Source organism: Sorex fumeus, unplaced genomic scaffold, assembly GCF_029834395.1.
Source record: "Sorex fumeus unplaced genomic scaffold, SorFum_2.1 ptg000073l, whole genome shotgun sequence".
In the NCBI taxonomy this organism is placed as follows: Eukaryota; Metazoa; Chordata; class Mammalia; order Eulipotyphla; family Soricidae; genus Sorex; species Sorex fumeus.
The window spans coordinates 1134660-1158306 of record NW_026606130.1 but is presented as its reverse complement, the minus strand read 5'-3'; the positions used below and the strand labels follow the sequence as shown (position 1 = coordinate 1158306).

The window sequence follows — 23647 nt, the reverse complement described above, 5'->3', positions numbered from 1 at the left end:
TGTACACAATGTTATTATTATTTTTAACCCAGAAATGGTTAAATGGTTAAATCTATAACCCAGAAATGGTTAAATCTATAATATGATACAGAAAATAGCACTGTCTGTAGCATATATTTATAGCTTATTGGTATAAATATACATTTCAATTATTATTTGTATCACGATCACGATCATTCCGTTTTTCGTTGATTGCCTCGAGCAGGCACCAATAATGTCTCCTTCGTCCTAGCCCTGAGATTCTAAAAAGTGCCACATTCAAGGCTCTTTCAGGGTTAGGAGAATGAGACCCATCATTGTTACTGGTATTTGGCATATTGGGTACACCACGGGGAGTTTGCCAGACTCTGCTGTGTGGGCAGGTTACATTCGGTAGCCTGCCAGGTTGTCCAAAGCAAGAATGAGATAATAAGATATCACAGCGCTGGGAATACGGCCGCACTTCTGGGAGCTGGGTTTTATAGTGTCTGGGTCTTGGCCGTTAATGGGATTACACAGCGTGGGGGCGGGGGGGAGGGGGGACAGTTGGTGGGTGTGACCCCCGCCTACTGGAAGATGAAGAATCTGGGTGGAGGATGCTCAGCCCCAATCAGAGCAGGCTTGGAGATCTCAGCCTCGGGATCCACGTGTCTGTGTTCCTCTGCCGGTACCTTCATGCGTGTGGAGAGTAGTCTCAGCATGGCTGTGGATGGTTCTGAAGGTCTTCAGCTGCCGGAGCTCTGCTCAGGGTGGGAAGGGAAACTCAACCCGACCCTCTCCAAGGGCCCCATCGAGGACAGCCAGGCGCGGGGGCAGGAGACTCTGCCATTATTTGTATATCATTCAGATAAATTCATAGGTGTGGTATTGTTGTGCAATATGGAACTTGCTTTTTTAAAAGAAACCTCCAAGCTGTTTTTCACATCAACGGTACATCCTCATACAATATATAATAGTTCCTTTTAATCGACATTCTTTAATACTTACCACTTTTAATATTTTTGACAGTCAATTCTCACAGGTGTGAGGTGACATATCATTGTGTTTTTTTTTGTTTTCATTTAGCTAAAAATAAGTGACAGTGAGCATCTGTTCATGTAAGTACTGAAATAACATCAAGCACCTTTTCTGATCACAATGGAATGGCATGAGATTAGAAATCAACAATGAAAAGAAAATAGGAAAAATGTCAAAAATGTGGAGACCGAACAACATGCTTTGAATAACTGAGTTAATTAAAAAATCAAAGGGGAAATAAAAATTTACCTGGAGAATAATGAAACAAATACATGAGCTATTACATCTTATAGTATATGGCAAAAGTATTTCATTGCTATACAGAGCCATGCAAACAAGAACGTTTCAAATGTCTGAAGGATCTATAAAGGAAGAACAGACAAAACTAACAGTCCGCAGAAGGTAGGAAACAATAGGAAAGTTAGGAAAGTGAAAAATAAATGAAACAGATACAAAAATCTGCTATAAAAATCAATAAAACTAAGGTGTGACTCTTTTAAGAGTCAATAAAATTTATAAGCCTTCTCATTTGGCTCACCAAGATGAGAGAAAACTTTGATAAAATTAATCAGAAGTGAAAAATCCAGGTTACAACTGATTCTGCAGAAGTACTAAAGATCACGAGACTAGTGTGTGTTTCAAAAGTCCAGTGGCGCTCTATCTCTCCTGCTGCTTGCGTTCGGTGGCCTCATATCACTTCCCCTACCCCGGGGAGGTCGATGGCGATGGTGAGGCGAAGAAAGGAAACGAGGGCCATGCTAGTCAGTATCAATTGTAGTTTATTCCAATCTTCTGCACCCGTGCCTGGCTGTCCTCGCCTGGGCCCCTTGGAGGGGAGCGGGTTGAGTTTTCCTCCCTGCCCTGACCAGGGCTCTGGCAGCCGAAGACCTCCAGAACCAGCTACCACCATGCTGAGACCACTCTCCGCACACATGAAGGTACCTGCAGAGGAACAAAGGCACGCGGATCCCGGGGCTGAGATCTCCAAGCCTACTCGGATCGGGACTGAGCATCCTCCACCCAGATCCCCCGAATTCCAGTAGGCGGGGGTCACACCCACCAACTGGCCCCCTAGCGCCGTGTAATCCCATCAACGGCCAAGACTCAGAGACTATAAAACTCAGCTCCCGGAAGCGTGCGGCCTCATTTGCGGCCACGTGACATTTTATTATCTCATTCCTACTTTGGACATACTGGCAGGCTACCGAATGTAACCTGCCCACACAGCAGAGTCTGGCAAACTCCCCGTGGCGTACCCAATATGCCAAATACCAGTAACAATGATGGGTCTCATTCTCCTAAAGAGACTTGAATATGGCACTTTCTTAAAAATCTCAGGGCTAGGATGAAAGAGACGTTACTGGGGCCTGCTCGAGGCAATCGACGAATCTTCACTCTCACCTTTGACTCTGTCCTCTGGAGCCCGTACCTCAGCTTGAGCCTCTGCCTGAGCCTCAGTCTCTGCTCTCTTGAGCCCAAGCCTGAGCCCGAACTTGAGCCTGAGTCTGAGCCTCAGCCTCCTCCTCAGCCTGAGCCTTCTCCCTTCGCTCTCTCGAGCCCCAGCCCCCTTCGAGCTTACAGTCTTAGTTTATATAGCAATCACGTAGGGTGGTGACATAAAGGTGGGTTGAACATTAACAAATCAGCAAAGAGAGGTAAGACCACTCCTCGAGGAGATTAACTCAAGGATAAAATCTCATCTAAAGAGATTATTCTAGATTACTAGGAGATCTACTCAAGGATGGGGTCCCAACAAGGGTGTATTCTTTCCTCAGCTAATAATCTACTTAAATAGTTTAGTAAGTCTACTTCCAATATTTCTAGCAATGTCATCTGTATGAGCACAGTAAGAGATAAACTTACAGTTTGGTTCTTCCTGAGGACATCTCACTATATATTCTGCTATATATGACACTACCTCCACTACCCAGCCTCCACCACACTCCAGGACGCTTTCCAGACCCGTGTGGCAGCTCTGGCTGAGACTCAAGCATGACTGAAGACCCACAGAACAAGATAAACGAAACTCTCTGAGACCTTGGACTCCAGGCTCAACGGACCCAGGGACAGAGATTCTTTGCTTGCTCCCACCAACCACAGGTGACAAAGCGATTATAATCAGGGCCCCACCCTACCCTGCTCTGTCTGCTTCCACCAACCATCAGAGACCCAGGGATCAGATTGCGCACAGAAGACCCACCCTACCCCTACCGGGACCAGATAAATACCCCACTGGCAGACCTCCACTACCAACACTACCTCCACTACCCAGCTGCCGCCACACTCCAGGACGCTTTCTGGACCTGTGTGGCCGCTTTGCGGCCGTGCGACACATCATAAGACACTAAATACCCATCTTCCGGAATTGCCTTACCATATTTGATAGAGTTCAAATATGGTAACACCTACGAGGGTGTTTAGAGGTCGCCCCAAAAGCCTCTATCCCTCTCTGAAAGACTGGCAAGCTACTGAGAGTATTCTGCCCGCATGGCAGAGCCTGGCAAGCTATCCGTTGTATACTTGATATGCCAAAACCAGTAATTACAACTGGTCTCATTCACCTGACCCTGAAGGCTTCACAGACATGGCAGCACTGAGAAGGATGAGAAAGGAGAGGCCGATAAAATCTCAAGGCCGAACTAGGCTGCCAAAACGAAGGAAGACAAAAATGATCGTCTGTACTTTCAATGCATGTATGCTAGCATCAGATATATATATATATATATATATATATATATATATATATAATATATCATAGGGCTGGAGCGATAGCACAGCGGGTAGGGCGTTCGCCTTACAAGCGGCCAACATGGCCGACCCGAGTTCGATTCCTCCGCCCCTCTCGGAGAGCCCGGCAAGCTACCGAGAGTATTCGATATGCCAGACACAGTAACAACAAAGTCTCCAATGGAGACGTTACTGGGCCCGCTCGAGCAAATCATATATGTGTATATATATATATTACAGTCCTCAGGCCAGGTTAGTCTTCCTAACCCCAGCAGGGTCCTAGTCTCATCGTTATTTACTTTTGGATCATGACAGCATTTGTCCATGATAGTGCCCTCAACTTATAGTTGAGTATCATGGCTCTTTGGCCTGGCCCATTTCGACCAGGGTAGCTCACAGCTTGCCCTGGTCCATTCAGTCCCTTGTCGGGACCCTGCTTTTGGGGTGCTAGGAACTAAATAAGGGCAACTGAGTCTAGAAAGTAGATGCCGAGGAGTACATATTATTCGGAGTCAATCAACATCCAAGTTACAAAGCATAATATTAACTGTCTTCCTGTGTTCATACAGAAAGGACATTGCTTTAAGGTAAACTATGCAAAGGACATAAATTACAATACAAGTTCAGTGTCCTTGGAAGGATCTGATATTACAAGTTAATAGACTCTGATTAGGGAGAAAAGGTGATTAACTGGATGGGGAGGAGAGCACAGAGAAGAGTTTACAGATAAAAAGAGGAATGGGAGTGACTAGGGAGCACTGTGATGGGTGTAACCCAATAAACCTAAGCTCCCTGTGGCAATGTTATTCTACAGACTAGTACAAATATTTATGTGCAAACAACTTGGACAACCTATAAGAAATGTGAAAAATGTTTAGAATAACTCCTTTCAAGACTGAGCCAGGAAGAAATAGAAGGCTTAAATAGACAAACCACAAGCACAGAAATGAAATAGTAACCAAAAGTCTGCCTAAGAGTAAAAGCTCAGACCATCTGGTTTCACCAGTGAATTCTACAAAATTTTCAAGAAGAACCACCATGCCAAAATCTTTTAAATTAAAATTCAAAGTGGAGCTCCCAATAACACTCTAATTCCCTAATACAGAAAAAAAAAAAGAAAACCATAGGCGGCTAAGATAAAACAGTTGCAAAAATAATTAATAAAATATTTGCAAATTGAATACAATAACACATAAATAGAATCACTACTCACAAGAGGAAGTCAACCCAGCAATGCAAAGATTGTTAAATATATGCAATTCTATTACTGTACCACATGAACTTAAAAATGATCTAAGATTACAAAATCACACATTGAAAAAGATTTGTTTTTGTTCTTTTGGAACACACTCATTGATGCTCAGAGGTAATTTCTGGCTGTGCACACAGAAATTACTCCTGGTGGTGCTGAGGACAACATGGGATGCAAGTGATCAAACCCGGGCTGGCCACATACAAGCCCACAGAAAAGCAGAAGCTTCTTAGTTTAAGATAGTCCCATTTATTTATCTCTGTTTCCACTTGGTCAGTCGTGTGACATCTTTGAAGAAACCTTTAGTTTCAATGTCGTGGAGGCTTTTGCTGACCTTTTTTTTCACTGTACCTTATGGATTCTTGTTTGATGTTGAGGTCTTTAATCCATTTTGATCTGACTTTTGTGCATGGTGTTACATAGAGGTATGAGTCATTTATTTTTTTGCATGTTACTGTCCAGTTTTGCCAGCACCATTTGTAAAAGAGGCTTTCCTTGCTCCACTTCACTTTTCTTATTTCCTTATCAAATAATAGATGATCATATATTTGAGGGTGTGAGTAAGGATATTCAACTCTGTTCCACTGGTCTGCGGCTCTGCCTTTGTTCCAGTACAATGTTGTTTTAATTATTACTGCTCTGTATTAGAGTTTGAAGTTGGGAAAGGTGATGCCTCCCATATTTTTTCTCAAGAAATGCTTTAGTTATTCATGGGGGGGTTTGTTGTTCCATATGAATTTCAGGAGTGATTGATGCATTATTTGAAGAATTTCATAGGTATTTTATGGTTTTTATCTTTTCTTTTGTTGATATGATGGATTATGTTGATTGATTTCCAAATGTTAAGCCATCCTTGCATCACCAGGGTGAATCCCACTTGGTCATGGTGTTTAATCATTTTGATGAGTTGTTGGATTTTATTTGCTAATATTTTGTTGAGGATCTTCACATTCATGTTCATCAGGGATTTTGGTCTGTAGTTTTATTTTTGGGGTGTCCCTGTTTTCTTTTGGTATTAGTGAGATATGTGCCTCATAGAAAGTATTTGGGATAGTTTCTGTTTCTTAAATTTCCTGGAAAAGCTTGAGAAGAACTGGCAATAGGCCCTTTTTAAATGTTTGGAAGAATTTGTTAGTGAATCCATCTGGAACTGGGCTTTTGTTTATGGGAATACTTTTGATTACAGTTTCAATTTCCTTGATAGTAATAGGTCTATTCAGGTATTACAAATCTTCTTGGTTCAGCCTTGGGAGATTATAGAAATCCAGGAATTTATCCATATCTTCTAGGTTCTCTTTTTTGTGGCATGCAGACTTTCAAAGAAGTCTCTGATGATCTTTTGAATTTCTTTGGTTTCTGTTGTGATGTCCCATTTTCATTTCTGATTAGGTTTATTAGGGTTCTCTTTCTTTGTGAGTCTTGCTAGTGGTTTATCAATCTTTTTTTTTTTCAAAGAACCAGCTCTTGGTTTCATTGATCTTTCGGATAGTTTTCTTGGTTTCCATGTCATTAATTTCTGCTCTAAGTTTTATTGTTTCTTTAATTTTGCCTGGTTTGGACTCCTTTTGTTGGTCCTTTTCTAAGATCTTGATCCGTGAAGTCAAGTTATTTATGTGGGCCATTTCTTCCTTCCTGAGAAATGCTTGCAGAGCTATAAATTTTCCCCTTAACATGGGTTTATCTGCGTCCCACGGGTTCTGGTAGCTCGTGTCTTTATTCTTATCTGTTTCCAGGTATCTTTTAATTTCTTCCTTGATTTTCTCCCTGACCCACTTATTGTTCAACATTCAGTTGTTTAATTTCCAGGTGTTTGATTTGGTTTGCCGAGTCTGTGTGTGATTAACTTCTATCTTCTCTGCACCGTGGTCTGAAAAAAATATTTGATACAATTTCTATCTTCCTGATTCTACAAAGGATGTTGTTTGCTTGCAGGACTGTTTAGGAGTGTGATTTCTTCCAGCTGTATATATCCCTTGATTGTTAAAAAAATGGCCTTATCTGTTCCTTCTAATCTTCTAATCTTTTTCAACCTGAAATCTACATTGTTGGATACTAATATGGCCACCCTGGCTTTTTTGAGGGATTTGTTTGCTTGCAGGACTGTTTTCCATCCTTTGACTTTGAGTCTGTTTGCTCTGACTGTTCAGATGTGTTTATTGTAGGAAGCAGAATGTTGGGTTCAATTTTTGAATCCATTTTGCCACTCTGTGTCTCTTAATTGGTGCATTTAGACCACTGACATTGAGAGAGATTATTATCATAGGGTATGTACCATTTTTCTGTAGAGGTTTGTGGTGCTTGTAGGGTTTTTTCTTGTCTTCCAGTGGCCCCTTTAGTCCTTATTTTGAGGTTGGTTTTGAGTCTATGAAGATCCTGAGCTGTTGTTTATCCATGAAATAGTAGCTTTCTTATATCTGCTCTCATTTCTTCCTGCATTTTCTTGGCTGTCCGATCCACTGTTTCTTTGATGCCCTCCTTTAATTTACTGGATGCCCGTTCCACCGTTTTTTTGAGTTCATTGAACATTTTCAACGTTTCATTTCTGCATTATTTACCAGAGAGATCTTCCTTGTGGGGAACCCCTGTTGAGGCTTCTGGACTCTTTTTCATCCTCTCCTCATGGTGGGTATTTTTGCTGTTTCTTCATGTTGTTATGGTAGTATGGAGGTGGAGCCTTCCAGTTCACTATCAGTATTCCCCTCTCCCTGTGAGGAAGGATTCTGAATGAGCTCAGTTGATGGTGGCTGCCTTTTCCCCTTCTACAACACTACCTTCCTCTTTGGTGCTCCTCTGCGATTTATGCGAGCCCTCTACTAAAACTTCAGAGGGTGTATTCTTTTATATTAGACTAGTACAGCTTTTTGTGTTCACCGGTATTTTGGTGAGATTGGAATAGGCTAGTGGAATATTAGCCTAATATATTTGAGATAGCTAGGATGTTCTCCACAGAATTAGGTAATGGAGATTGAAATGTGAGTGCAGAGTGCTGGGAAATGGGAAAATAACTGTGGCCTCATGAGCGGCCGCCACCTCCGGACGCCATGCCCCCTGCCGTACTTTAGGTCCTGAGGGATGCTGTGAGGTGTTGGCCTCCAGGTTCTGGGCTGGGGCACGTGCGGGGAATGGGTCACTGGCCGGGGAGGTACGCACACTTGGTGGAGGGAGCCAGGGGTGTTGGAAGCGGACTGCAAGTCCACGGGATGTTGGGAGTTGTTGCCGTCTGGATCCCAGGTTGGGGTGCACACGGGAAATCCTTATGTTTATTTCTTATTGAGATATTATGGTTAATAAAACTATTAATAATGGTTTCTCATGCAAATAATTCCAACATCATACCAATCACTAATGTACAATCTCTCTCCCCTAAGAAGTCAACCCCCTCCTTTACATTTCCCAACTCAGGGGTGGGTAGAGAGCTTGCCTTGCATGTAGCTAAACTGGGTTCAATCCCCAGCATCCTATTACTAGGTTGTATAGGAGTTCTATTCCTAATTTTGGATATCCATAATGCTTTCCATGAAAGTTTTACCAGGTGATATTCCCACCAACAATGAATGAGGGTTTACTTATCACAATGATCCCGCCAACACTGGCTGCTTCCAAACTTTTTACTGTGTGTCATTCTCATAAAAGTGAGATGATATCTCATTGTTGTTTTGATTTGCATTTCCATAAACATGACTGATGAGAATTTTTTCATATGCTGTTTGGCCATATATCTTCTTGGGGGAGGGTCTGTCCATCTCACCGCATTTGTTGATGGAGTCATTGGATATTTTATAGAGTTTTGTGAATGCTTTATTGATCTTGAATATCAACTGTATTAACTCAACTATATCTGATGTATTGTGTGCAAATATTCCCTTTCATTCAGTAGGGGATCTTTGTAGTAAAGCTCGAGTTTCTTTTTCTTGCATAAACTTTTAAATTTTATATAGTACCATTGTTCATTTGTTCATATTTTTTGTTGTCTTTGCCACTGTGGCCATCTCATTAAAGAATTCTCTGTTATTAAGTTCCTAGAGATTTCTTCCTATGTTCTGTAAAATGTATTTTATGGATTCTGGTAAAATCTCAAGGTCTTACTTAAAAATTATTTTTATTAAATCATTGTGAGATTAACAGTTACAAAGTTGTCCTTGATTGGGTTTCAGTCATACAATGTAGCCCCAGAACCTCAAGATCTTTAATCCGCTCTGAGTTTACATTTATTAAAAGTATGAGGTACATTTATTTATTTATTTTGCTTTTTTGGGGTCACACCTGGCGATGCACAGGGGTTATTCCTGGCTCATGCACTCAGGAATTATTCCTGACGGTGCTCAGGGGACCATACGGGATGCTAGGAATCGAACCTGGGTCAGCCGCGTGCAGGGCAAATGCCCTACCTGCTGTTTTTTCACTCCATATGAGGTACATTTGGGGTACATATTAGGTACATTTCTAATTTAGCTTTTGTTACATGTGTTCAGTTTTTCCAACACCATTTGTTGAAGATACTTTCTTTGTTCCACTTCATATATTTAGTTCCTTCCATTGTCACAGATTATCTGGCCATAAACCTGAGGTCAGGATTTTCAATTCATTTTTTTGTCTCTCGAAAAAAACCTAATCTGCATCAATTGATATGTACATATGGTTTATCTTTTTTGCTAATATGTATAGTACATTAACTGACATATATTGAACTGGTATTGCATCTCTGGGATTAATCATGTTATATAATCCTTTTGATGGATTGCTGGATTAAGTTTGCTAGGATTATTTTGAAGATCTGTGCATCAATGTTCATCACGGATACTGGTTTATAATTTTTTAGAAGTGTCTCTGTGTTTGGAATCAGTGTGGTATTGGCCTGATAGAAGCTGTTACAGAGAATTGGTGTTTCCTCAACATTTTGAAGAGCTTAGGGAGTATGGGTACTCTTGAAGAGTAAGTTTTGGTAGTGGAACTTACTAGTAAAACCACCTCAACCTTGGTTTTATTTTGGAGCAGATTTTTAACTATTGTTTTAATTTCTTTACTCAAGATTAGTATATTGAAATTTTCCATTTCCTAATTGTTAAAAATTGGGAGTTCGTATGATTCTAATAATTTATCCATTTCCTTTAGGTTCTCAAGGTTAGTGGCATAAAATTGTTCATGGTAACCACTGATGATTTTATTTTTCAGGTGACTGTTGTGATTTATCCCCTGCCATTGGTAATCCTATTTATTTGTTTTTTCTCTTCTTTTAGTGCGTCTAGCTAAGGTTTTGTCAGTCTTGCTTATTCTTTCAAAGAACAAAGTTCTGGTTTCCTTGTACTGTTTTCTGTTTTATATATCATTGAATTTCACTCTAATTTTATTAAATTCTGTCTTCTATTTCCTCTGAGATTCATTTGTTGTTATTTTTCTCATTTCTCTAGCAGACAGATTAGATTGCTGATTTGAGCCCTTTCTTTCTCCCTAGTGTGCTCGTGATAGCTATAAAATTTCATCTTAGTACAGCTTTTGCTTTGTTCTGTGGATTCTGGTAGTTGGTGTCTTCATTCTCATGTTTCGAGGAATCCTGAATTCTTCTTTGATTTCCAATTTGACCAAATTGTTCTTTAGCAGTATGAAAGCCAATGATGAATAAATTTTAAATTTCATGTTGAAATTAAAAGAAATCTCCTTTAATTCTTTTTGTTAAACTGGTTTCAATGCTTTGAATTCCCTAAGTTTCTCCCTGACCATGAAGTTCTGTATCGTTCCTTCAGATGAATGAATTAGCTAGAGAAAGCGTTCTTGGTGAAGTGTTCATTTCATTGAATTTTTAAAATTATATACCATCATTCTCTTCTGGCTTGTATGTAGTGTGCCATTTTATAGATATGTTAGAAATAGAATTTCCTTTATATATAAGTCCCCTTTTGATCTTGCTGCTTTCAATATTCTTTCTCTATCTTTGACTTTTGTCATTCTGATTATAATGTATCAGAGGTTTTCTATTCTGGTCTATTTTTTCCTGGGGCCATCCTGGCCTCTTGGATCTTAGTGTCTGCACTTCTCAACTCTAGAAAATTCTTATCTGTGACTTTTTAACTAGTGGCTCTATGTTGAATTTGCATTCTTTTTCTTCAGGGACTCTGGTGATCCTTATATTTTACCCTTTGAACTCATTCCATAGTACTTAAGTATGCTGCCCACTTCTTGTTAGACTTTCCCCCATTTTCTGTTGTTTTCTTGAGATTTCCTTCATCTCATCTTGAAGCTCCTTAATGTTTTTCTCAGCTACTGTTAATCTTCTTCTGAGGCCTTCTACTGCATTTTTAAAAACCTACCATACTTTTCATTTTTCTCAGAAGTGACAGAAATGACATCTCAGTTTTCCTTAGTCTTTGGTCATGGTCATGTGCACCTGCTATCCTGCTGTCTGTCTGAGATAATTTTCTCATTTCAGCTTCCATAATTTCTTGCATTTAGTTGACTAATTGTTCCATTGTTTTTTGAGCTCCTTAAGCATCCACAAGATGTTACCACTAAGGTCATTTCTGAGAATTTACAGAGCTAGTTCACACTTGTAAATTCTTATGCTCAAAAATATTTCAGTTAAACAATGAATCATAAGTCAATTGTATGAACTTCAAACACACGGTAATTAACAAGAAACATAATAAAACAACACTAACGAATTTCAAAGATACATGGGTGTTCCTAAGAGGAAAAATATGTCTAATACAGAATACACTGTGAAGATACATTTTAGCTTCTTCCATGATCTTGCACAGAGTTTAAGATGAATTAGTGCAAGACATTAAAACAAACACATGATTTTTTATTTTCAAGAAAATTCAAAGACAAAATCAAGCTAAAATGTATTCCTATAGGGGTCGGGGGCGTCCAGCCGGGAAGTGCTCCTGCCCCCCCAGCCGCGCCTCAGATTCCCGCCTGAAGCCCAGTGGGGAAAGCGCCCGTCCATCTCCGAGGGACCCATCACCAGTCCGTCGGCTCCTCCCCTCCAGGTGGGTCGGGGGCGTCCAGCCGGGAAGTGCTCCTGCCCCCCCAGTCACGCCTCAGATTCCTGCCTGAAGCCCAGTGGGGAAAGCGCCCGTCCATCTCCGGGGGACCGACCACCAGTCCGTCGGCTCCTCCCCTCCAGTTCCAACAAAGACCTGTTTGAAAACAGCTGTATAAGTTCATTTCCAAATAGCACCTCCTCCAAAAGTTTCACTCAATGTCTGTTATAAAACAAAGAATAACGCCTGACTGAGAAGAAAGTCAAACTCAGAAACGTAGAAGGGTGCCTACCATGGACAAAAACTTATCCATAATCCCTTCCCACTATAAGAGGGAATAGTATAATCTGTGCTGGACGGAACCGAGGCCCATTGTTTGGCAACAAAACTGAACGGCTCCTGGCAGTCTCTCGTCATTCAACCAGGTACAGCCTGCCCCACGGCTTGAGACTCCCCCAGGGAATGCGCAGCTAGCTTGATCCCCTAGAATTGCCAGTTTTCTCCCTTGACCTGCACAGGACGGGAACTAAGACAACATCACATCCCGCGGCAACAAAGCTGAAGGGATCCGGGAACTCTCTCCTCACTCAACCAGAATAGTAACAGTAAAAGGTGAAGGACTAAAACACACTGGTCACAATGGTAAAGCAACGGAAAAGCCCACCAAACTTTCTTATTGAAGACGCTAGCCCAGAAGACACCAACAATATTGTAGTATTAGACAACCTCTCTGACAAGGAATTCAGAAGGGAGCTACTTAGGATGCTTAGGGAACTAAAAGAAACAATGGAAAGCAATGCCAATAAAAGACAAGAGGATTTGAAGGCAGAAATGAGAAAAATGCAATCGGAAATGTCGGACCTGAAAACCCTGGTAGGCGAATTGAAAACCTCAGTGGAAGGCCTCAGAAGCAGAGTAACAGCTGCTGAGAACAGAATCAGTGAGCTTGAAGATGAAGTTCAGAGACTCTCCAGAAAAGAGCAGAAAATGGAAAAGAGACTCACAGTTCGGGAACAGATGGCAAGAGAAGATCGTGATGAAGCCAAGAGGGGTAACATAAGAATTATTGGAGTCCCAGAGGGACAGGAAGAAAACCCTGATGAAGAAGAAACTGTCAAAGACATCATTGCTACAACATTTCCAGAGCTGAAGAAAACTTGTGACCACATTCAGGAGGCCCGAAGGGTACCAGCTAGGAGAAATACGAACAAAAATACCCCAAGACACATCCTGATCAAAATGACCAAAACTTTAGACAGAGACAAAATTCTGAAAGCAGCAAGATCGAAGAAAGAAATCTCTTACAAAGGAGCATCCTTAAAATTCACAGCTGATTTTTCTGATGAAACCCTCAAGGCCCGAAAACAGTGGTGGGACATAGTGAGAAAACTCAATGAAATAAATGCCTCTCCAAAAATACTTTACCCAGCGAGACTCTCATTCATAATAGAAGGAACAACACACAGTTTCACAGACAAACAACAGCTCAGGAACTTCATAGACTCAAGACCATGGTTACAAATACAACTAAATGGGCTACTTTAAGACAGGACAGGCCCCTCAAATACACCTAATTTCAACAGAACAATGGGACATAACAATAATCTCTCTCAATGTCAATGGGCTAAACGCACCAATTAAAAGACACAGAGTGGCAGGATGGATTAGAAAATTGAACCCAACATTCTGCTGCCTGCAAGAAACACACCTTAATAGTCAAAGCAAACACAGACTCAGAGTCAAAGGCTGGAAAACAATCCTACAGGCAAACAGCTCCCATAAAAAGCTGGGGTAGCCACCTTAATATCAGACCACATCGATTTCAGAGTGAAGAAGGTCATAAGAGACAGTGAAGGCCATTTCTTAGTGATCAAAGGATCTGTACAACAGGAAGAACTTACAACAATAAATGTATATGCACCTAATGAGAGACCAGCAAAGTACTTAAAACAACCACTCATAGATTTGGAAAAAGACATCAATAGCAACACATTACTAGTGGGAGACTTCAACACCGCTTTGTCACCTCTGGATAGATCAACCAGACTCAAACTTAGCAAAGACATACTTAATCTGAGGGAAACAATGGAAGAAAGGGACTTAGTAGATATATACAGGACACTTCATCCTCAAAAGGCTGAATACACATTCTTCTCAAGTGTACATGGAACATTCTCCAAGATAGACCACATGCTGAGCAACAAAGCATATCTCCATAAAATTAAGAAGATAGAGATTGTATCAACAATCTTCTCAGACCACAATGCGCTTAAATTAGAAGTAAATCACACACAAAAACAGAAAACTAAATCAAACACCTGGAAATTAAACAGTGCGCTATTGAACAACGAGTGGCTTAGAATGGAAATCAAAGAGGAAATCAAAAGATTCCTAGAAACGAATGAAAATGAGGACACGAGTTACCAAAACTTATGGGACACAGCAAAAGCTGTGTTAAGAGGAAAGTTTATAGCTCAACAAGCATTCCTCAGAAAGGAGGAGCGAGCCCACATAAATAAACTAACCTCACAGCTTAAGAGCTTGGAGAAGGACCAACAAAAGGAGCACAACCCGAACAGGAGGAAGGAAATAATAAAACTCAGAGCAGAGATTAACGAGATGGAAACCCAAAAGACAATCCGAAAGATCAATGAAACCAAGAGCTAGTTCTTTGAGAAAATTAACAAGATCGATAAGCCTCTAGCAAAACTCACAAAGAAAGGGAGAGAGAAAACCCTAATAAACCGAATCAGAAATGAAAAGGGGGTCATCACAACAGAAACTACAGAAATTCAAAGGATCCTCAGGGAGTACTTTGAGAAGCTTTATGCCATGGAACATCAAAACCTCGAGGAAATGAATAAATTCCTAGACTCCTACAGACTCCCAAGGCTGAACCAAGAAGACCTGGAATACCTGAACAGACCTATCACCATCAAGGAAATTGAAATGGTAATAAAACGTCTCCCCAAGCACAAAAGCCCTGGCCCGGATGGATTCACTAGTGAATTCTTCCAAATCTTTAAAGAGGACTTACTCCCAATCCTCTTTAAGCTTTTCCACGAAATTGAAATATCAAAAACACTTCCGAATAGTTTCTATGAAGCGAATATCACACCGATACCAAAAGCAGACAGAGATACCACAAAGAAAGAGAATTACAGGCCGATATCCCTGATGAACACAGATGCAAAGATCCTCAACAAACTACTAGCAAACAGAATCCAACTACTCATCAAAAAGATCATACACCATGACCAAGTAGGATTCATCCCAGGGATGCAAGGATGGTTTAACATTCGGAAATCAATCAACATAATCCACCATATCAACAAAAGAAAAGATAAAAAGCATATGATCATATCAATAGATGCAGAGAAAGCATTTGACAAGGTCCAGCACCCCTTTATGATGAAAACCCTAGCCAAAATGGGTATAGAGGGGACTTTCCTCAACATAGTTAAAGCCATCTACCACAAGCCTACAGCAAGCATCATCCTCAATGGGGAAAAACTGAGAGCCTTCCCTCTAAGATCAGGGACGAGACAAGGATGCCCACTCTCTCCACTGCTGTTCAATATAGTACTGGAAGTACTTGCAATAGCGATTAGGCAAGAAAAAGATATTAAGGGCATTCAGGTAGGAAAGGAAGAAATCAAGCTCTCACTATTCGCACATGATATGTTACTATACTTAGAGAACCCAATAACCTCCACCAAAAAACTCCTAGAAACAATAGACTCGTATAGTAATGTTGCAGGCTATAAAATCAATACCCAAAAGTCCATGGCTTTCCTATACGCAAACAGTGAGAGAGAAGAAAGCAACATGAAAAAAACAATCCCGTTCACAATTGTGCCCCAGAAAATCAAGTACCTAAGAATCAGCTTAACTAAGGAAGTAAAGGACCTGTACAAGGAAAACTAGAAAATGCTACTTCAGGAAATAAAAGAGGACATGAGGAAATGGAAAGATATCCCCTGCTCATGGGTCGGGAGACTTAACATTGTCAAAATGGCAATACTACCGAAAGCATTGTATAAATTCAATGCAATCCCTATAAGGATACCCATGACATTCTTCAAAGAAATAGAGCAAACACTCCTGAAATTTATACGGAACAATAAGCCCCCACGAATAGCTAAAGCAATTCTTGGGAAAAAGAAAATGGGAGAAATCAACCTCCCTAACTTCAAACTCTACTACAAAGCAGTAATAATTAAAACAGCGTGGTACTGGAACAAAAGCAGAACTGCAGACCAATGGAACAGGGTTGAATACACTGACATCTCCCCCTCAATCATATGATCATCTAATCTTTGATAAAGGTGCAAGAACTGTGAAGTGGAGTAAGGAAAGCCTCTTTAACAAATTGTGCTGGCATCACTGGATGGCTACATGCAAAAAAATGGGCTCAGAACTCTGCCTAACACCATGTTACAAAAATAAGATCAAAATGGATTAAAGAGCTCAACATCAGACCAGACACCATAAGGTACATTGAAGACAAAGTTGGCAAAACCCTCCATGACATTGAGGCTAATGGTACTTTCAAAGATGCCACACTACTGGCCGAGCAAGTGAAAACAGAGATAGATAAATGGGACTATCTTAAACTAAGAAGCTTCTGCACCTCCAAAGAAACAGTGACCAAAATACAAAGACAGTCTACAGAATGGGAAAGGATAATCACCGAATACACATCTGACTAGGGGTTGATATCCAGGATATACAAAATACTGGTTAAACTCCACAAGAAGAAAACATCCAACCCCATCCAAAAATGGGGCAATGAAATGAACAGAAACTTTCTCAAAGAAGAAATCCGAATGGCAAAAAAGCAAATGAGAAAATGCTCTACATCATTAATCATCAGGGAGATGCAGATCAAAACCACAATGAGATACCATCTCACACCTCAGAGACTGGCCCACATTCAAAGAACAAAAGCAACCGATGCTGGCGCGGATGTGGCGAGAAAGGGACACCCCTTCACTGTTGGTGGGAATGCCGACTAGTTCAGCCCTTTTGGAAAACAGTATGGACGTTTCTCAAAAAATTAGAAATTGAGCTCCCATTTGACCCAGCGATACCACTCCTGGGTATATACCCCAGAGAGGCAAAAATGTGTAGTCGAAGTGACATCTGCACTTGTTTGTTCATTGCAGCACTCTTTACAGTAGTCAGAATCTGGAAGAAACCTGAGTGCCCAAGAACAGATGACTGGTTAAAGAAACTCTGGTACATCTACACAATGGAGTACTATGTAGCTCTTAGAAAAGATGAAGTCATGAAATTTACATACAAGTGGTACAATATGGAAAGTATCATGCTAAGCGAAATGAGTCAGAAAGAGAGGGATAGACATAGAAAAATTGCATTCATCTGGGGGATATAAAGCAACAAAATATGAGATCAATACCTAAGAATAGCTGAGATCAACACCAGGAGGATTACTCCATAACTTAGAGGCTAGCCGGATATTCTAGGGGAAAGGGCAGTTCAGATAGAGAAGGGAACACCAAATGAAAGGTGTTTGGAGGATCCTCCCAGGAGGGGAAATGCATGTTGAAAGTAGACTATGGACAGAACATGATTGCCACTCAAAGCCTCTTTTGCAGACCACAACACCCAAAAGGAGAGAGAGAACAAAGGGGAATGCCCTGCCACAGAGGCAGGGTGGGAGGGGGGGTGGGGGGAAATGCGCACTGGTGGAGGGATGGGTATTTGATCATTGTATGACCGAAACTCAAGCACAAAGATTTGTAAATCTACAACTGTACCTCATGGTGCTTCACTAATAAAAAAAATGTATTCCTATAGGGCTGGAGAGATAGTATTTCATTAAGATGCTTGCTTGATATGTTGCTGAACCAGATTCAATTCTGGCACCACATAAGAAACCCTGAGTAGGATCAGGAGTTATATTTGAGCAAAGAGCCTAGAATAAGCCTTGAGTACACACAACCTGTTGTAAAGTAAAAGGCACACACATTAGTTGGCCAATAAAATATATTCATTTTTCTTACTCATTGAGCTTGGTGAAATTTTATGCATCTACCCCATTGTGTTTGCTATGCTCCTGCAATGCTGAGGATGAATTATTGCAGTTAATCCTATTAGGAATGTCTCACAGATTATACTGGGTGATGCTCTTTTTCCTTCTCTGCCTGTCTTCAACTGGAGACAGGGTGTATAAGTGTGAGGTTTGTTAAATAGAGCTTTTGTATTGCTGTGTACGTTATGTATGGATACAAGCAACTGTCTGAAGGAATAAGCAGGAGGTCTGATATGTGGAGTTTGATTTGTGAAGATGGCGGAGGTTGAGCAAAGAGATGTTGAGACCCTTCTGGCTGAGAGGGAAATCCACGTCTGGTTCCAAAGAGGGCCTGGGGATGTCAGCTGGGAGGTCAATCTCTCCTGCAAGGGTGGAAGAGCAAGCAGGTTGTCTGAGATGTGTATGGAAGTGGAGGAGTACATATCATTTTGACACTGTTTTTTTTCCTTTTTATTTCTAGTGAAACCAAATAGTTTTGTATAAGGTTTAGTTACAGTTTATTGTACCGTTTAAGTAGATGCATCTAGGTCTCTCCCCAGTGCCCAGGCCTCTCCTTTTTACCAGTAGAGACATCACTAGTCTTGCTCCTCGGTGCCTGGTGCAGTGTAAAATTTCCTAAGTACTGTCCTCACCATCTATTGGCCTCCAGTGTATAATGGCCTGATCTTATCCACACCCCATTCTTTATCCAGTATATACTTTCCAAATCTGAAATCTTACTACTGGGCTTCTCTTCAGACCACACTCAAACATTCCCCTGACATCTTAATTTCCTTAGTCTTTGCCCATGGTCACCTGCACATGGCACATGTGTGAGATTCCTGTTATCCTCCCACAATTTGCCATTTGTCCAGGTCCATGAGCCCTACCTCATTTCGTCTTCTGTCAAGGCATGCAAGTTTCAGGCATACAGTATTTCAACACAGTCCTTCAACCAGTATCCACTTTCCTTCACAAATATCCCCAGTTTCTTTCCTGTCCCCTGGCCTGCCTCTATGGCAGGCTCCATTTTCTTTTTTCTCCCTTTTAGGCATTTGTGGATTACCCTACTATTACTGATAGGGTTTTATGTATGTCACTTTACCTCCTTTCAGTACCTAGTCCTGGTCTAAAGTGACCACTTTCTTCTATCATTGTCATAGTGGCCCCTTTCCTGACATATCTGGCTCCCTGAGTCCAAGTGGCAAGTTTCCTACTAAGGACCAATTCTCCTGCTTCTTGTTTCTATTGTCTTTGGGCATTAGTTATCCCAAACTATATTTCTTTATGTCCTGCACAAGAATGAGACCATTCTGTGTCCGTCTCTGTCCCCCTGACTCATTTCACTCAGCATGATACTTTCCAAAAATGCATCAGCAAATTGCATGACTATTTTTCCTATGGTCAAGTAGTATTACACTGTGAATATGTACCATAGCTTCTTCATCCAGTCATCTATTCTTGGGCTCTTGTGTTGTTTCCAGATTTGAGCTAGTATGAATAGTGCTGCAATGAACATAGGAATGTAGATGTTTTTCTGCATTGTTTTGGACCTGTGGGGTACAATTTTTAGGAATTGCTGAATATTTTAGAAGTTCAACTCCTAATTTTTTGAGTAATGGCCATACTGTCTTCCAAAAAGGCTGGACCAGTTGACATTCCCACCAGCATTGAATGAGGGTTCCCTTTTCCTCACATCCATGTCAACACTGGTTTGTGATGGATGTCAGTATCTGTGATGTGAGGAGATATCACATTGTTGTTGTTTTTAGGGGTTATTCCTGACTCTGCATTCAGGGATCACTCCTGATGGTGCTCAGGAGACCATATGGGATGCTGGGATCGAACCCGGGTTGGCCGCATAGAAGGCAAACATCTTCCCCGTTGTACTATCACTGCAGCCTCCTCACTGTTGCTTTGATTGAAGCAAAATAGTTTTTTCGAAAGAAATTTAGTTAAAGAAGTGTGAGTGGAGAGAGAGAGGAATATGTATTCAAAGGTAAATAATGGTTTCTCTAGAGCATAAAAAAATGTCAGAGATACATATTAAAAAGAGAACATGGATGTAAGCCTTGATGGCGATTTTTTCATTTAGTATAATTTATTTTAAATTGTTATGTGTTGCTAATGACTACAAATTTTTATGTAATTTTATTATTGAGTAGTAGTTTGTTTACCTTTTCACCCACTGAAGAATATTTGCTTCCTAGTTTGGGAAAATAACATAACAGTTATTTTAATCAATAATATATCAATTTTTGATAATGAAGTTTTAATTTTTGTAGAGGAAATATACAGTAGTGATATTACTGGGTTTTAAGATGAAGTTTTTATGGTAATGTTAACTTTAGAAAAAATTATAGGGAACTACCATTCTTAAGAGTACTTTTAATTTTTCACTTTCTCATTAGAAATGTTTGAGAATTCTAATTGTTCTGGGTCCTTGAAACCATTTGCAATTAGCAATTTATCCATTGAAATACACACATAAAGGAATATCCTAATGGTTTTAATTTTCCCTTTCCTAATGGTTAGTGAGGCTGAGAATTTTTTTTGCTTTTATTTCCACATCCTGGTGAAGTGTCTATTCATACATTTTAAAATTTTTTTTACTAAGGTAAATTATAACAACACATAGGTTTCAGTATACAACATTGTGAACAACAAAAGTCCATTTTCCATCTTCTACCACCAGTTTCCCTCTCATACTTGATAAACCATATATACGTCCCCCTTTCCATTTTGCTTTTATAGTTTAATAGTTTGTTTTTGTTTTGTTTTCCTCATTCATGTTTTATATCTTTCAAATATAAGTGAAGTCATATGGCATTTGTCATTTTCCATTTGACTTATTTAACTTATTATACTTCCCCTCAAGATCTATCCAAGTTGTCACAAGTCTTTTACCATGTTTTCGTTTGGGGGTCATAACCAGTGATGATCAGGAGTTACTCCTGGCTGTGAAGTCAAGAATAACTCCTGGAAGGTTGGAAGTACAATATGAGATGCTGGGGATCAAACCCAGGTCAGCCACATGCAATGCAAGCTCCTTACTCTCTGTATTATTGCTTCAGCCCACTCCGTTTTACACTGTGTTGTTTTTTTTTAATTCATTTTGAGGTTTTAGAACAGTTTACAAATTTTAGATAAAAATATGCTAACATAATTTGTGAATGTATTTTATTAGAGTCTGGTCTTTTTCTGTTCTCGTGGAAGCTTTCTCAGACTAAATTATTTTAAATTTTGTTCAAGTGCAATATGTAAATGTTTTTACATAATTTACTTTAGATTTTATATCAAAGAACCATTTGCCTACATTAAAGATATCATCTTCCGTATTTTCTTCTAAGAGTTTTATCATTTTACATTTAGGTCCATGATAAACTTTGAGTTAATAATACTTGTGTTTGTTTATGTTATGAGTTGAACCTTATGTAGAGATGTTCAATGGTGATAAAAATTAACTGAAAAGACTAAATTTTTACATGGAAGAATCATATCATTGGATAAAAAAAGCAAACCATCTTTATGTTTATTTCTATATTATTTTTATTCTGTACATGGGTTTATGAGCCCATCCTTTCACAAACACCACAATATCGTCACTATTGTGGCATTACAGTTTGTTTTAAATAAAAGACTGGCTGGTTTTTTTTTCACTTTTACAGAATTGTTTCGATTAGTTAGTGCCTTTACATTTCCATTTAAATTTTAGGATCAGCATGTCTATATCTACAAAAATCGTAACTTCAATTTGGATTGCATTTAACCACCAATTTGGGACACAAATTCCCTGCTGGGAATTCTGCAAGGAGCAGGCAACAGAATCTGCCCCATGAGCTATTTCCTGCCCCAAAAGGTCTATCACCAAGACTTGCCAGGAAAACTGAATTTTCTGGTTTCTGTCATGTGAGGAGGAGTCAAAAGAATCCACCTCCTGAAGTACCTCCCGCCAAGGTGGGTCCACTGTCCCTACCATCTCAGAATCCAAATCATCCATTGGTCATGCCACTGGAAGCAGCTACAAGAGATTTTACCCTTCATCTCTACCAACTTAGACTTGCTACACCACTAACTCAGATAGCTGAGTTCTCTGCCAGTCGCAGAGCAAAAAGTACCAACAGACCACCTCGATCAACTGCCTAATTTACTTGGAAACCACAAAGGTTGATGAGAAAAGTTGTGAGGTAAAAACACCTACAGAAACACCAGAAGCTACAGTCACACTCGAAAAATGGCATCATTCTCAAGGGTTTCCACTCTTTCCTGACTGAGGGATGATGTGCAACCCTACAGACGAGAGAGAGAGAGAGAGAGAGAGAGAGAGAGAGAGAGAGAGAGAGCATGAATCACCAGATTCATGGTTCTGTGTTCAGGGATCACTCCTGTCGGGGTTTGGAGGACCATATAGAGGGTGCAGGGGATCCAATCACAGTTGACTGAGGCAACGCAAATACCCTACCTGCTGTACTATCCCTCCAGCCCCCCAAAGTACTAACTCTTATCCACACATATGCAACAAACTAAGGATCAGCAAAGCTTATAAAACCTCTGTCACAGACCTAAAATACACACTTATGACTACAACACCCAAAAGGAAAGAGAACAAAAGAGAATGCCCTGCCTCTGAGGCATGGTGTGAGGGGGATGGGGTGGTGGTGGTGGAATGGATACTGGGATCATTGGTGGCAGAGAATGGGCACTGGTAGAGGGCTAGGTATTCGATCTTGTATGACTGAAACACAAGCACGAAAGTTTGTGAGTCTGTAACTGTACCCCATGGTGATTCACTAATAAAAAAACACTGATTAAAACACAGCAATAGTGAGACTTCAATATTCCACTCTCGTCATTAGACAGATCACCCTGACAGAATATCATATAAAGGTATAAGAGCCCTAAATAAAGAGTTAGAAAAACAGGGATTAATTAACATATAGAGGGTCCTCCATTCTCAAAAAGTCTAATACACATTCTTCTTGTATATACATGGAACATTCTCCAAGATTGTTGACATACTAGGACAAAACTCAAACATCCATAAATTTACAAAGAAAGAAATCATGCTAAGTATCCTCTAAGACCACAGTGACAAAAATCAACCACAGCAGAAATCAACCATAAGAATAAGATGGGGGAAACCCCAACAAGAGGAAGCTGAACAAAACACTGTTAAATGATAACTGGATCAAAATTAAAACAAGGACGAAATAAAAATATTCTTGAAAACAAGAACGAATAAACTATCAGAATCTGTGGGATACAGAAAAAGCTGTACTAAAAGGGAAATTCATATCAAAATATGCCTAAACTGGGAAAGAAAAAACTCAAATCAACAGCTGAAACACACGTCTTAAACACTTAGTTGGAGAAAGAAAAACAAACGAATCCCCAAAATAGCACAAGGAAGGAAATAGTAAAAATTAGAGAAGGAATCAATGCAAAGAAATGAAGAGAGCAATACAATCAATGAAACCAGAAACTGGTTCTTCAAAAGAATAAAATGATAGATGTTGGCTAGACTCATGAAGGAAAAAAAGAGAAAATTCCCAGACAAATCAGATCAGAATCTGAAGGGGGAAAGTTACCAACAGTCCTTTCAGGAATCCACAATATCTTGAGAGTTACTGTCACTCTCACTGTCCTCCCATTGTT

At 40.1% G+C, this 23647-nt stretch overlaps 1 protein-coding gene across 2 annotated transcripts in view; it reads right to left on the bottom strand.

Annotated features, from left to right (window-relative positions):
* The window catches only part of ZDHHC15 (zinc finger DHHC-type palmitoyltransferase 15), a 216326-nt gene that overhangs the window by 745 nt on the left and 191934 nt on the right, over positions 1-23647 (bottom strand). The window lies entirely within an intron of this gene.